This window comes from Aquarana catesbeiana, linkage group LG02 (genome assembly GCF_042186555.1).
Source record: "Aquarana catesbeiana isolate 2022-GZ linkage group LG02, ASM4218655v1, whole genome shotgun sequence".
NCBI lineage: Eukaryota > Metazoa > Chordata > Amphibia > Anura > Ranidae > Aquarana > Aquarana catesbeiana.
The window spans coordinates 527,265,905-527,282,438 of record NC_133325.1 but is presented as its reverse complement, the minus strand read 5'-3'; the positions used below and the strand labels follow the sequence as shown (position 1 = coordinate 527,282,438).

Here is a 16,534-nt window from a genome sequence, read left to right as displayed (position 1 = left end):
AAAACAAGATTAATACAGTTAAGACCCCATGTCAACAGGTATAACTAACACTCCCCTTATTCAAATCTGCTACTACAGACAAAGTTGCTAAACTCCTTTCTAACGCCCACCTAACCACCTGTCCCCTGGACCCTATTCCCTCTCAAATACTACGGTCGCCCTCTTACTCTATCCTACACTCTCTAACCCACATCTTCAATCTCTCCCTCACCTCTGGCACTTTCCCCAATTCTCTAAAACCTGCACTGGTTACCCCCATACTTAAAAAGCCGTCCTTGGACCCTATCAATCTTAACAACCTACGCCCTATCTCCTTGCTCCCCTTTTCCTCTAAACTCCTTGAATGCCTGGTTTACAATCAACCAAGTGACCACCTCATTAAGAATAACCTTCTTGATCCCCTTCAATCTGGATTTCGCCCTCAACACTCCACAGAAACTGCACTTTTAAAACTCACAAATGACCTACTAACTGCAAATACCAAAGGACACTATTCTGTACTCCTACTTTTGGACCTTTCAGTTGCCTTTGACACAGTTAACCACCCCCTCCTCAAAAAAAAAAATGTACTCCCTCTCTTCAGTGGCTCTCATCCTACCTATCCCAACGCGCCTTCAGTGTCACTTACAATTCTACTTCCTCCACTCCTCTTCCCTTCTCTGTCGGGGTCCCCCAAGGTTCTGTTCTTGGACCTCTTTTATTTTCAATCTACACCTCTTCCCTGGGTCAGCAGATAGCCTCTCACGGCTTTCGATATCATTTCTACGCTGACAACACACAAATCTATCTCTCCACCCCTCAACTCACTCTATCAGTCTCCTCACACATCACTAACTTACTAACAGACATACAGTCATGTCCATAAATATTTGGACATCGACACAATTCTAATCTTTTTGGCTCTATACACCACCACAATGGATTTGAAATGAAACGAACAAGATGTGCTTTAACTGCAGACTTTCAGCTTTAATTTGAGGGTATTTATATCCAAATCAGGTGAACGGTGTAGGAATTGCAACAGTTTGTATATGTGCCTCCCACTTTTTAAGGGATCAAAAGTAATGGGACAGATTAACAATCATCCATCAAACTTTCAATTTTTAATACTTGGTTGAAAATCCTTTGCAGTCAATTACAGCCTGAAGTCTGGAACGCATAGACATCACCAGACACTGGGTTTCATCCCTGGTGATGCTCTGCCAGGCCTACATGATTTTTGCCAACATGATTTTAAAAAATGGAAGGTGGGACTTTTTAGGCACTGAAGACACATAATATATCAAAAATCAATTAATAAAAACGATTTTTATTACATCACTGAATAAAAGAAACACTATACAGTGTATAACATGATATGCTCAACCACACCAACTGCGTGATGATCAAAATGCAAAGATATTTCCTCCACCCGATGAGTTTCAGAGAATAAACATCTCCTTCATCACACACAATATTGATCATACATGGCTGGCTTGCAGTGCACAGGTTAATATAGTGTTCCCAGTCAGAGGCTGGGGTGGAGCCATGCTTGGGGGAAGATTACTTAAGCAGACAGGTGAACAGGCGGCCGGTCTAGTAAGCTGAACACAGAGGTAAGCAGACAGACAAGAACATTACTGCAGATCCATGACAGTACCCCCCCCCTTACGAGGCCTCCCCCTCCCCTGCTTGGGCCCAGGCTTGGAGGGAAACCTCAGATGAAACCTCCTCAACAGAATAGGTGCAAAGACATCAGATGCAGTGATCCAAGACCTCTCCTCAGGACCAAGCCCTTTTCAATGCATGATGTACTGAAGAATGACCTTAGAGCCGGGAATCCAGAATTTGACTAACCACTAGCCACAGTAGGGAGAGGACGAGAGAACTCTTTAAAGGCTTCAGAAGGGAAACGCGGAAGGAGTTTGAGATTTTGACGCTCTTAGGAATCTGAAGTTTGAAAAAAAAAGGATTCAGCTTAGAAGTTATGGAGTGTGGGCCAATGAATCTCAGGGCAAACTTTAGAGAAGGAACCAGGAGCTTGATGTTCCTGGTGGAAAGCCAGACTTTGTACCCTGGTTGTAGAGAAGGCAGTTTACGCCTGCGATGATCGGCAAAAGCTTTGAATTTGTCAGCAGCTGTCTGGAGGGAATCATGAACGTCACCCCAAATAGAGTTGAAAGATTCCTGAGCCATAGCCAAAGCTGGAATGTCTGGAGAACAGGTCATAGGAAGAGGGAGCTGAGGGTGTCTAACATACACTGTAAAACAGGGTGTCTTCTTGGAACTGGTGTTTACCTGATTATTTTGAGAGAATTCTACCAACAGAAGTAGAGAGGACCAATCATCATGATGAGCAGAAAATAATGCCGCGTACACACGAGCGGACTTTATGGCAGACTTGGTCCGGCGTACTGGATTTCGTCGGACAATTCGATCGTGTGTGGGCTCCAGCGGACTTTGTTTGCTCAAAAGTTGGACGGACTTAGATTTGAAACATGTTTTAAATCTATCCGACAGACTCTTCTTTCTAGCGGACAAACCGGTCGTCTGTGTGCTAGTCCGACGAACTCAAACTGACGCATGCTCTGAAGCAATTACAAGACGGAAGCGCTCGGTCTGGTAAAACTAGCCTTCATATTGAAGCTAGCACATTCCTCTTCTGTGATCTTTTAATACAGCGTTTTTTTTTTTTTTTCTTTATATTGCGAGAGGAATGAAGTTGTTTGGTTGCTTTTTATTCACACAGACTTCTCACAAAGTACTCTCTTCATGATTTATCCTCATGCCATGACTAATATGATATTTTTAAAAAGCCAGATCTCCATAAATAAAGTATTAAATTAGATTTTGGACTCATTTTTTTTTTTTTTTTTAGATTTAAACACTATCTATTTTACAATGTGTGCTAAATTATACAAACTTTTTTTTTTTTTTTTTTTTTTTTTTGTAGTTTCAAGTTACCACAATAACCTTAATATTTTGTGTTGTTTTAATGAACCTTAATGAGGTTGGTGTCCCTTGTTAATTAGACATAGGGGGGTTTATTTTCCAAAGGCAAATTCATTTTTCACTACAAGTGCAAATTCTACATGGAATTGCACAGAAAGAGCATTTTGAAGTGCCTTCGCTGTGGATCCGAGGGGCACATGCAAGGAACCCCCCAAAAAAAAAACCTTTTTCTTGCACATGATTGTATGATAAAATCAGCAGAGCTTCCCCTCATTTCAGCTCTTCCCCTCAGATTTTCAGCGACTGCACTTTCAATAAGTGCATTTGCAGTGCAATTTCTAAAGCGCACTTTTCATTAGTACTTTGCACTTGATTTTAGAAATGATTTTGCCTTTTGGACAAAACACACATAGGGGTTGATTTACTAAAGGTAAAAAGACTGTTGTCCTCTGCAAGAGCAGTTGCTCCAGAGCTTAGTAAATGAGCAGAAGCTCTGCTGACTTCCATAATCCAATCATGTGCAAGCAAAAATGCTGATTTTTGAATTTTCCTTGCACAGGATTGGGTACTCTTTGCAAAGTCAAGCCTTACCTCATTTCCTAAGCTCTGGAGCAATTGCACTTGCAGAGGGCAACTGCCCTCTGCAAAGTGCACAGTCTATTTGCTTTTAATAACCACTTACCAACCGGCCCATAGCCAAATGACGGCTGCAGGGCGGTTGGATAACTCTGGGAGGACGTACTATGACGTCCTCCCAGAATTCCCCTCTCGCGCGCCCGCTGGGGCTCGCACCCGAACACATCCGTGACCGCCGGGTCCGGAGGACCCGGCGCATCACGGATCCCGGTAAATGGCCGCTGATCGCGGGCGTTTACCATGTGATCGCGCCGTCAAATGACGGCGCAATCACATGTAAACAGACCGGCGTCATCTGATGACGCCGGTTCCTCTCCTCCCCTCCTGTGTACCGATCGGTACACTGTGAGCGGAGAGGGGGATGGATGGCTGCAGCGCTGTGGGCTGGATGTGTAGTGCCCACAGCGCTGCACAGAGACATCCAGCCATCCATCCATCCATGCTCAGCCATCCCTAACGCTCTGCAATGCTGTGCACTACTCTGCAATGCTCCACATTACTCTGCAATGCTGTGCACTACTCTGCTATGCCCCACATTACTCTGCAATACCCCCACATTACTCTGCAATGCTGTGCACTACTCTGCAATGCCCCACATTACTCTGCAATGCTGTGCACTACTCTGCAATGCCCCACATTACTCTGCAATACCCCCACAATACTCTGCAATGCCCCACAATACTCTGCAATACCCCGCAATACTCTGCAATACCCCACAGTACTCTGCAATACCCCGCAGTACTCTGCCATACCCAACAGTACTCTGCAATACTCTGCAATACCCCGCAGTACTCTGCCATACCCCGCAGTACTCTGCCATACCCCGCAGTACTCTGCAATACCCCGCAGTACTCTGCAATACCCCGCAATACTCTGCAATACTTGGTGATACCCAGTCATACCCAGTCATACTCAGCGATACTCTGCAATACCCCCCATACTCTGCAATACCCCGCCATACTCTGCAATACCCCGCCATACTCTGCAATACCCCGCAATACTCTGCAATACCCCGCCATACTCTGCAATACTCTGCAATACCCCGCCATACTTTGCAATACCCCGCCATACCCTGCCATGCTGAGCCATACTCGGCTGTACTCGGCCTCTCTATGTGGCCAGGCTGTGGAAGTCTCACACATGTGGTATCGCCGTACTCAGGAGGAGTAGGAGAATCTATTTTGGGGTGTAATTTTTGGTATGTACATGTTATGTGGTAGAAATATTGTATAAATGGATAACTTTGTGTTAAAAAAAATAATGCGTTTTAACCACTTCCCGCCCACCGGCCGTCATACAACGTCCTTGACTTTGTGCGGTGATATCTGAATGATGCCTGCAGCTACAGGCATCATTCAGATATCAGCTTTTTCAGCCGGCGATTCCCTACACCATAAGAATGATCATAGCGGCTGTTCCACTGCTTGATCGTTCTTACGGGGTGCGAGAGGGGATGTCCCCCCTTCCCGCCGCCCTCCGGTGCTTCTACCGACTCACCGCTACGATCTAAGCCAGGATCGTTTTTTTTTTTAATTTCAGGCTTCCCAGCCTAGAGGTGAGATGTGGGGTCTTATTGACCCCATATCTCGCTGTAAAGAGGACCTGTCATGCCATATTCCTATTACAAGGGATGTTTACATTCCCTGTAATAGGAATAAAAGTGGTCAAAAAAATTTTTGGGGGGAAAAAAGCATCAAACTAAACAAAATAAAGTAAAATGAACAATAAAAAAAAAATAAATAAATTTTAAAGCGCCCCTGTCCCTGTGTGCTTGCATGCAGAAGCAAACGCATACGTAAGTCCCGCCCACATATGAAAACGGTGTTCAAACCACACATGTGAGGTATCGCTGCGATCGGTAGAGTGAGAGCAATAATTTTGGCCCTAGACCTCCTCTGTAACTCAAAACATGTAACCAGTAAAAAATTTTAAAGCGTCGCCTATGGGGATTTTTGAGTAGCAAAGTTTGGCGCCATTCCACAAGCGCGTGCAGTTTTGAAAGGTGACATGTTGGGTATCTATTTACTTGGCGTAACTTCATCTTTCACATTATGCAAAAACATTGGGCTAACTTTACTGTTTTGGTTTTTGTAAAGCACAAAACTGTTTTTTTTAAAAAAAAAACCCGTTAAAAAAATTGATGCGCAAATACCGTGCGAGATAAAAAGTTGCAATGACCGCCATTGTATTCTCTAGGGTCTTTGCTAAAAAAAATATATAATGTTTTGGGTTTCTATGTAATTTTCTAGCTAATAAATGATGATTTTTACATGTAGGAGAGAAATGTCAGAATTGGCCTGGGTGCTCCAGAACGCCTGAAGGTGCTCCCCTGCATGTTGGGCCTCTGTATGTGGCCACGCTGTGTAAAAGTCTCACACATGTGGTATCGCCGTACTCGGGAGTAATAGCAAAATGTGTTTTGGGGTGTAATTTGTGGTATGCATATGCGGTGTGTGAGAAATAACCTGCTAATATGACAATTTTGTGAAAAAAAAAAAAAAGTAAGAAAAAAAACTTGATTTTGCAAAGAATTGTGGGAAAAAATGACAACTTCAAAAAACTCACCATGCATCTTTCTAAATACCTTGGAATGTCTTCTTTCCAAAAAGGGGTAATTTGGGGGGTATTTGTACTTTTCTGGCGTGTTAGGGTCTCAAGAAATGAGATAGGCCGTCAGTACTTCAGGTGTGATCAATTTTCAGATATTCGCACCATTGGACTTTTTTTTGGACTCTATAACTTTCACAAAGACCAAATAATATCCACCGATTTGGGTTATTTTTACCAAAGATATGTAGTGGTATAAATTTTGGCCAAAATATATGAAGAAAAATTACTAATTTGCAAAATTTTATAACAGAAATGAAGAAAAATTTTTTTTTTTTACAGATTTTTCGGTCTTTTTTCTTTTATAGCGCAAAAAATAAAGAACCCAGCGGTGATTAAATACCACCAAAAGAAAGCTCTATTTGTGTGAAAAAAAGGACAAACATTTCATATAGATACAGTGTTGCATGACTGAGTAATTGTCATTCAAAATGTTAGAGCACCAAAAGCTGAAAATTGGTCTGGTTAGGAAGGGGGTTTAAGTGCCCTGTTGTCAAGTGGTTAAATCAACCCCATAGTCTTTTTGACCTGTACCTGCCTACTCCCAAACAAAATGTCATTTTGGACTAAAAACACATATCAATAATGTAAGGTAACTAAAAAATCAATTTATTTGGGTTAACCAAAAATTAGGAAGGCAACACTAGAGACACTTTTAGAATCTGTGAAGCCTTTCATCCCCCAGGACACACATCAAGTTTTAGGACAATAAAATTGGTATCTTGCGACTAGGGAGCACAGGGAGCACAGTCAGACCAGACAGAAACCAGGCAATCACTTTCGAGTCTTCTGTGGAGCCTTCCCTGCACGCTTCTCTGCAGCCTTCCCTCCACGCTTCGCTGCAGCCTTCCTCGGAGGCTGGGCCTCTGGTGGTGTACTTGGGGCAGGAGGAGGAGGAGGAGGAGTGGCTTCATCTGCTAGATAGGTTGTAGCAGTAAGCTCCCCTCTCAAGCCCTTCTGATAGGCCTGAAAAATTAAACCCTCACAGGCTTTGCCCCTTTTCCAATTCCAGCAATCTGGTGGCCAAATATGTCCCATACGCCTCCTTTGCATTGGGTGGTGTGCTGAGGATTTGGCTGGCTTCACGAATGTGGGCTAGGGATTCCTCCTCAGTTTGGGTCATTCTTCTGGGCCTTTTGGTGAGAATGCGGAGGGGAGGCACCTGACACTCCGTGTGGCTTCTACTGGGCCCAGCCACAGCCTCCTCCTCTCTCCCACTGGGCAAGGCCTCCTCCTCTCCCCCACTAGTCAAGGCCTCCTCCTGGCTGAGGTCATCCTGTGTCAAAAAAAGGGACATTGTAATTTGTAATTGTAAGTTGTAATTTTGGGTTACGCAATCACACACAATTTTCAGCACATGACTTGCAAATATAATTCTATACAAATATTAAAGGCTAGCTATTTGACCCCACCATTATTCCAGCTGATCAACAATATCTGAAGTATATTTTTGGCCACTACTGTCTAGTGATATGTCTACATATTAATATTTGTGATGAAGTCATTTTTTATGAAGCACTTACAAATTTGACACGTTAACATTATTAATAACATTTACACAATCACAAATTCCCCAAAAAAGGATACCTGGCTGAAGCTGGGCACATCCACTTCATCAAGGCTGAAAAGGCCCAGTTCTTCCTGGGACTCCTCAGCTGGGGAGGAGGTGGATGGAAGGCTGGAGGGAAGGGTGGGGGGAAGGCTGGAGGGAATGGTGGGGGGAAGGGTCGAAAGTGATTGCCTGGCTTCTGTTTGGTCATCCAGGAATCGCATTTTGTGGTAGTACCACAACTTGGGTACATAAACTTGGTCGGCTGCTGCTCCGGATCTGAGCGACTCCTGGATTTTATTGTGTTCCCGCTTATACATGTTTCGCAAGATACCAATTTTCTTGTCCAGAAACTTGAGGTCTGCCAGGGGGACTCGAGTCTTCACAAATTCTAAAAGTGTGCCCAGTGTTGCCTTCCTTACAGCTCGATTGAAATATAGTGGGTGTTTGACCTCTCACAGGTTTTTGTTTTCCTGATATAAATCGATAAATCTCGACAAAAAATCTGCCTCTTTAAAGGGATTCATTGTTGCTGAAAGACAAGACACAAGATCAAAACTGTAATGTCAGTCAGAACTCCCAGGATTATTTTGTGAAGAATCTAGGAGACACATATACACACACACAGACACACACACACCCACGTTTAACCACTTCCAGCCCGCCCTATAGTGGATTGACGTCTGGGAAGTGGTTCCGTTATCCTGACTGGGCGTCATATGACGTCCAGCAGAATAACATGCCGCCGCACGCCCCCGGGGGCGCCCATCGCAGCGATCAGTGGAGCGGTGTGTCAGCCTGACACACCGCTCCACCGATCTTGGTAAAGAGCCTCCGGCGGAGGCTCTTTACCACGTGATCAGCTGTGTCCAATTACGGCTGATCACGCTGTCAATGGGAAGAGCCGTTGATCAGCTTTTCCTCACTTGCGTCTGACAGACGCGAGTAGAGGAGAGCCGATCAGCGGTTCTCCTGACAAGGGGGGTCTGCGCTGATTGTTTATCAGCGCAGCCCCCCTCAGATCACCACATTGGACCACCAGGGATCGCCACTAGGACCACCAGGGAAGGGGCAACATGTGAATGCCCAGGTATGTACCCCATGGCCATCCACATGTACCCAATGTGCCCAATCTGTGCCAATCAGTGCCCACAAATGGGCACTGATTGGCACCATTATGTTCCAGATCTGCCCAGCAATGCCCCCAATATTTTTTATCAGTGTCACCTGTCATTGCCCATCGGTGCCACCTGTCAGTGCCCATCAGTGCCCACCTATCAGTGCCCATCAGTGCCACCCATAAGTACCCATCAGTGCCACCCATATGTACCAATCAATGCCACCTACGAGTGCCCATCGGTGCCACCTATGAGTGCCCATCAGTGCCGCATACCAGTGCCACCTATCAGTGCCACCTATCAGTGCCCATCAGTGCCGCCTATCAGTGCCAATCATCAGTGCCCGTCAGTGCCACCTCATCAGTGCCACCTCATTGGTGCCACCTCATCGGTGCCCATCAGTGCCACCGTATCAGGGCCCGTCAGTGCAGCCATATCAGTGCCCGTCATTGAAGGAGAAAACGTTGTTATTTACAAAAAAATTTAACAGAAACAAAGAAAAACTTGTTTTTTTTCAAAATTTTCGGTCTTTTTTTATTTGTTGCGCAAAAAATAAAAACCGAAGAGGTGATCAAATACCACCAAAAGAAAGCTCTATTTGTGGGAACAAAATGATAAAAAATTTGTTTGGGTACAGTGTAGCATGACCGCGCAATTGTCATTCAAACTACGACAGCACTGAAAGCTGAAAATTGGCCTGGACGGGAAGGCGTCTAAGTGCCCGGTATTGAAGTGGTTAATCTTACCTTCGTTTCTGACGCTCGCTACTTCCGCATGGACATACGTAGGCCATCGTAATAGCTTTATATACACTGCGCATGTGTCATGCTCCGCCTGCGTCACCCGCCCCTGACGTTCTTTAGTACGATTTGTCCCCGCCCCTTCACTCTTCATTGCGCAGTGGGAGTAGATAGAGAAAGATGGCAAGAGAATCAGTGGAAGTAGCGCGGAGGAAAGCCCGGAGCCACAACCATCCACATCCCGGAGGAGATATAAGGCCACCAACATGGCTTTTGAAGAGATGGTGGAGATGGTGTCCATATTGAGAAGGGAGGACTACGATGGGAAAAAAGGACCGTACACACGCCCAAATATGCGGAAAGACAAAATAATGGCCTCAGTTGTCACCGCTCTAGAAGCTAAATTTGGCACTAAACGTTCGAAGGAACAATTGAGGAAGCGGTGGTCTGACATCAAAAGTTGAGAGCCAGAACAATATTGGCAAATAAAGAAGCTGCTTAAAAAAAAGTAAGTACTTGTTGTGTTTTCCTATTGGGATACTTAACTTGCATGCTGATCCATATTTTTTTCGTTTATACAGCATCGTTCATAAAGACCGTTCTTTGTAAAAGACATGTGATACTAAAGAAAATGACGTTTTTTTTTCGCCAAATACGATGGTACAGGGTTGGACATATACATTTAGGTCTTAATAATTTTTCATATTCCAAAAATTTGTTGATGTGGTGTAGATGTGTTTGAAAATATAATGCTTCTTCAAAAATGATTCAGTGTAATGTAAGGACAGGACACAGCAGCTGGTTCCACATCTGGACTCACGAGCACTAGTGTACTATGTGACCATACAGACATTTTTGAGGGGTAATACACATAGGAGATCATTGAGGTGTCTGCATCTGTGAAACTTGCATGAAAATATGTATTGTTTATAATTGTTGTTCATAGGTAATGTTCATCCTGTCTTCTACATTTTTGAGGACAAAAAAAGGCAATTGTCCACAACTCATAACCAACGTTTCAGATTATTTTTAAAAATATAAAATATCGCTGTGTTTTAACTATACCTTTTGTTGAATTATCATAGGGGAGAAAAGACTCAGACAACAGTCCAAGGATCCCAGGACCCCCCCAAGTCACCAGCCTGAGGTTGAAGATAGCCCAAGCCCAAGACCAGGGCCACCCGACAAGCTGGAGGAAGGAGAGGTGGAGGAAGTATGCAAGCTTTCAACCCCATCAAGTGAGTGACTGACACCTCAGCTTAAGGTAATCTATTTAGGCGTGCATATTTTAACCCTTTTTTTTTCACACATTTTAGGTGAGCTTCTGGTTGTGGAAGGCCAAGCGGCAGAGCCATTCAGCACAGACAGTGCCCAAAGACTGATTGGCCAGATAATGCTGTGGAATGGCCAAATTGATCAAATGCGTGACCAAATTCACAGCAACAGGAAATGAAGAGCACGATTGATGTTTTGGGCAGAATATAATAACGTTTTGCCTAAAAACATCAATCATGTTCTTCATTTCCTTGTGAAGTTTGTTTCTTCTAGAAGTATTTTGTTAAAGTTTTTTTGTTAAAAAAAATGTTTTATGATGCACACGGTGTGTCATCATGTGCTATCTTCCATCATGGGATATCAATGTACTTGTTTTGTGTTTGCAACCCCTTCATCCTCAAAATTATTTAGTGGTGAGAGGAACAAAGGGATTGCACACACAAAACACGTACATTGCTCACCCATGATGGGAGATAGCACATGTTGACTTGTCGCTTTTGTAATGTTCAATTTTGAGCATCTTAAAAATTAACGATTTACAAGGGTGATATCACCAGCACCGTTCTTAAAATGTTGAACTTTGTAAGTTCTTTTTTTTTTTGTATATTTTTACAAACACTGTTGTGAATTTTAAGATTTTAAACAAGGTCTATTTTTGTTTAAATATGCCTTTAATAACGATAATAAAAAAATAAAAAAATAAATAAATAGATGAATAAATAAACCAAAAAAAAAAAATGTTTCCAAAAATGCACCTTTCAATGTGCACACAGTAAAATGTTTTTACTACTACAATGTGTGTCGCTGATTATTTCTCAATAATATGCTTTGCAAATTTTTGTGTGGTTACAGTGACAAAGGGCCTTATTAACTAAAAGTAAATGCACTTGCCACTACTACAAGTGCACTAGGAGACAGACCAAACTAAATGCAAACAAGAAGAAAAACAAGATATTTTATCCCAAATTATTTATTTTTATTTTTTGTAAAAATTAAAGCTCTTGTTGAATAGCAATGGCCCCCTGACCATTAAAATAATTCACATATCGCTCACGCACTTGACGTGTGGTTCAAGGGGCCAAGCCAATATGGCCAATTTCCAGGCCTGTCAGTGTTTGATCTTGTACAAGTCCGGCCTCAGGCCCAACAGAGGTAATATATGTAGCCAAATGTCTACGTAAAAAGTTATGTAGTGTGCAGCAAGCAAGTATGACGTGATTAATTTTATAGTCCGACAGATATATGGCTGAAAGGAACAAACGGAACCGGCTGGCCAGAATCCCAAAGGCATTCTCCACAACTCTTCTTGCTCTGGCCAGCCGGTAATTAAATACCCTCCTCTCAGGGGTGAGTGTCCTTTGGGGGAACGGCCTCATCAAGTGCTCACCGAGAGCAAACACTTCATCAGCAATAAAAACTGAGGGGAGTCCATCCACATTCTGGTCATCACGTGGCAATCCCAGGCCACCAGTCTGGAGACGCTGGCACAGCTCGGTCTGTGCAAACACTCCTCTGTCAGACATCCAGTCGTTCTTCCCCACATCCACAAACAAAGTCCAAATGTGCCGAGACCACCGCCATCAAAACTACACTATGGAACCCCTTGTAGTTATAGAAATAAGACCCCGAATGCGGTGGTGGCACAATGCGGTCATGCTTCCCGTCAATCACCCCGACACAGTTGGGAAAGTCCCAACGGTCAGCGAACTGGGAGGCCACAGTCTGCCATTCCTGTGTACTGGAAGGAAACTATGAAGTGAAAAAATTAAAAAAATGAAGATAAGTACTTTTAAACATAACTTGGATATCAGATTACACACAAAAACATTAGTGAACAACAGCAGTCAAACATTATTAATATGTGTGTTTGTAATTTAAATTATCAAAAATATAAGGTCCACTTATAAGATTAATCACCCCCTCTGATGGCCCATTGATCAATTTAAATGTGGGGGGAGGGGTACTAATTAGGTTAATAAAACACACCTGACAGTTTCAAACATTTGTGGGGGTGGGGGAGGGGTTCTAATTAGGGTCAAAAACACACCTGACAGTTTCAAACGTTGGTGGGGGTGGGGGAGGGGTACTAATTAGGTTAATAAAAACACCTGACAGTTTCAAACATTTGAGGGGGTGGGGGAGGGTCAAACAGTACAATGGAGCTGACAATATACATTGTTCAAGGGACTATAGGCTAGAGATATAAATGGACCTAGGATTGCATGGTGGGGAGGTTATTGAATGTAAATATGCATGTAGGGCAATAAATGATTAATGTGAAAAAACAGGCATGCATGTAGATAAAGGGGACATTCACAGCATATTCCAAGCATGGTAATTAGGTAAGGAGGACATTTAGACTATACATTAGCAAACATTTAATACATATCATGTAATGTTAAATGATAAAACTTACCTTCATATAGTCCTTCTGCAGGACCTGAATGATGGCAGAACAAGTCTCTGGGATTATGATCCCCAGAGCCTGGGGGGAGATGCCTGTCGAGAACTTCAAGTCCTGAAGACTTCTCCCAGTCGCCAAGTAACGTAAAGTGGCAACTAGCCTCTGCTCCGCACTGATGGCTTGCCTCATGCAGGTATCCTGCCTGCTGATATAGGGGGGTCAGCATAGCCAGCAGACGCTCAAAAATGGGGTCCGTCATCCGGAGATAATTCCTGAAATCCTCAGGATTATTCTCAGGGAGCTCACGGAGCAAAGGCATATGCAAGAATTGGTCACGCTGGCGCAACCAATTCTTCATCCATGAACTCCTCCTCGCCCTGTTCATGGACTGGACTCGGGTCAAAGTATTAACCCCAACACCAAGTCCCCACGCAGCACAAACTTGAGAACGAGTACGTCCACGCGACATGGCTTCAAAACGGTCGGCTGGTCAAACAAATAAACTTATAACAAACGCACTGAAGAACAGCAAGGCCTATGAAGAACGACCTGAAAATCAGGAACGAGCAGACCAGAACGGCCTGCTAGGCAGGTTACGAACTGACCAACACGCACTGAAAAGCAGATACAAACCCCACAAGCACAAACTGAACCGCAGAAAAAGATCGAAATAAGCTGAAATGTGAAAAGCGCGAATCGTCTCTAACCAAACTTCTACTAACACGAGATAAACACGAGATTAGCAGAAGGAGCCCAAAGGGTGCCGTAGTGGGGCTTGAACTTCCTTTTTATAGTCCCGTTGTACGTGCTGTACGTCACCACGTTCAAAACCAGCGGACTTTTGCAGTGATCGTGTGTGTCCAAGTCCGTCCCTTTTTAAGTCCGGCGCAAGGAGCCGTCAAAGTCCGGCGTGAAGTCCGCCGAGCAAAGTCTGCTGTAAAGTCCGCTCGTGTGTACGTGGCATTAGATTTGAAACATGTTTCAAATCTATCCGACGGACTCGAGTCCGGTCGAAAATTACGCTCGTCTGTATGCTAGTACGACGGACAAAAAGCCACGCTAGGGCAGCTATTGGCTACTGGCTTTGAACTTCCTTGTTTTAGTCCGGTCGTACGTCATCACGTACGAATTCGACGGACTTTGGTTGTTTGTGTGTAGGCAAGTCCATTCATTCAGAAAGTCCGTCGTAAAGTCAGTCGAAAAGTCCGCCGGGCAAAGTCTGCCGTAAAGTCCGCTCATGTGTACGTGGCATAAGGTGCGGAGAAAGGCCTCTAAATCATGATTAACCCTCTCAGTCTGCCCATTGGATTGAGGGTGGTACGAAGAGGAAAAATCCAAAACAATATTGAGGGATTTGCAAAAGGCTCTCCAAAAGCAAGAAGTAAATGAACACCCCTGTCAGAAACAATATGAGAAGGAACCTCATGAAGGCGGAAGATTTCTCGAACAAAAAATAGGAACCAAAATAGGAAGAGGAACAAAATGAGCCATCTTGGAGAACCCATCGATTGCCACCCAAATGACCATATTTTTCTCAGACAGTGGGAGGTCGGTGATAAAATCCATGAGCACAGACATGACAAGCCTTAACGTAGTCCTTGACATCCGAGCGGAGAGTAGGCCACCGGTAGTGGCGACTGATGAGCAGGAAGGAGCGGAGGAACCCAGCATGACCTGCCACCTTGGAATCATGTCCCCAGAGAAGGATCTTAACTCTTAGGTCAGTGGGGACGAAGGTCTTGCCAGGAGAAATGTTTGACTCCAGAGTGGTAGAATGGGCAAGAATGCAAGAGGTCAGAATGATCGGCTCAGGTTCAGGGGTGGGCTCCTCATACAAAGTTTAAAATGACCTAGAGTGTGCATCAGACCGACTGTTGCAGGGACCAGGTTTGTACGTAATTGTGAAATTAAAACGGGAAAAGAAAAGGCTCCACCTGGCCTGTCTGGGATTCAGGCGTTTGGCAGTCTGTAAGTACTACAGATTTTTATGATTAGTGAAAATCGTTATGGAGTGAGGGGAACCTTCCTCTACCGCCAATTTAATTGCAAGACGTTCCCAATCAACCAATAGCATAATTTTTCTCTGCCTGAGATTTTTTTTGAAGAAGAACGCGCACGGCTGACGTTTCTTCTCAAAGGATTGAAGAAGCACAGCTCCCACCCCCATTGAAGAAGCATCCACTAAAAAATGGATCCCCAGGATTAGGTCTCCTCAAGAGAGGTCCAGAAACAAAGGCCTGTTTCAAATTGTGAAATGCAGACACAGCTTCAGGGGACCACTCCTTGGCATTTGCACCCTTCTTGGTCAAGGCGATAATAGGCACAGCAATGAAAGAGTAATTCCGAATGAACTGCCTATAATAATGTGTGAACCCAAGAAAGCGCTGTGTGGCCTTGAGGCTGGCAAGAGGAGGCCAGTTGGTAATGGCTGAGACCTTTCCAGCATCCATATGAGGACCCAAATGAGAGACAAAGCATCTCAGAAACAAGACCTCAGAACATTCAAAAGAACATTTCTCCAGCTTGGCATACAGATTATTCTCTCTAAGGCACTGTACTAGGATCGTAGGTTTGTACTACAGTACAATCCGAAAGATTTTCCAAAAAGATGAGGATGTCGTCCAGATAGATGACAACAAATTGATACAGCAGATCCCTGAATATTTTGTTGACAAAGTTTTGGAACACAGCTGGGGCATAAAACAAACCATAACCAAGTATTCGTAATGCCCATCTCTAGTGTTAAACGCGGTTTTCCATTTGTAACCTTCCCGTATCAGATTGTATGCACTGCTGAGATCCAACTTGGTAAAAATGGAGGCACCTTTCAACCTGTCGAATAGTTCAGATATTAAGGGTAAGGGGTAATGATTTTTGATTGTCACCGCATTTAAGCCTGGCAATGAAAAAGAACCCTGCTCCCGCAGGCGATGCGGATTTCCGGATGAACCCTCTCTCTAGATTCTCAGCGACATACTCTGACATGGCCTGGGTCTCTGGGATTGACAGAGGGTAGGTACGGCCCCTGGGCAGAGTTGCTCCAGGAATAAGGTCAATAGCACAGTCAAAGGGCCTGTGAGGAGGAAGCACCTCAGCTGATTTTTTGCAGAACACATCCCATAAATCGCTATATGCAGCCGGAAGAGCAGAAGATACAGATGTGGTTGCAACTGGAAGTCTCCCCTTTGGGGCAACCTTGAGTAGGCAGGGCGAGAAACGAGAGGGAACCCAAGCCAGGATCTGCCCAGAAGTCCAGTCCACGTGTGGAGAGTGA

At 44.2% G+C, this 16,534-nt stretch overlaps 1 protein-coding gene across 1 annotated transcript in view; it reads right to left on the bottom strand.

Annotated features, from left to right (window-relative positions):
- Positions 1-2,898: 2,898 nt before the first annotated feature.
- The window catches only part of PLEKHA6 (pleckstrin homology domain containing A6), a 1,624,617-nt gene continuing 1,610,981 nt past the window's right edge, over positions 2,899-16,534 (bottom strand). The window contains exon 27 of the mRNA XM_073615837.1: positions 2,899-7,450. The gene's annotated coding sequence lies outside the window, so the exon portion shown is untranslated. The remainder of the gene's footprint in view (positions 7,451-16,534) is intronic.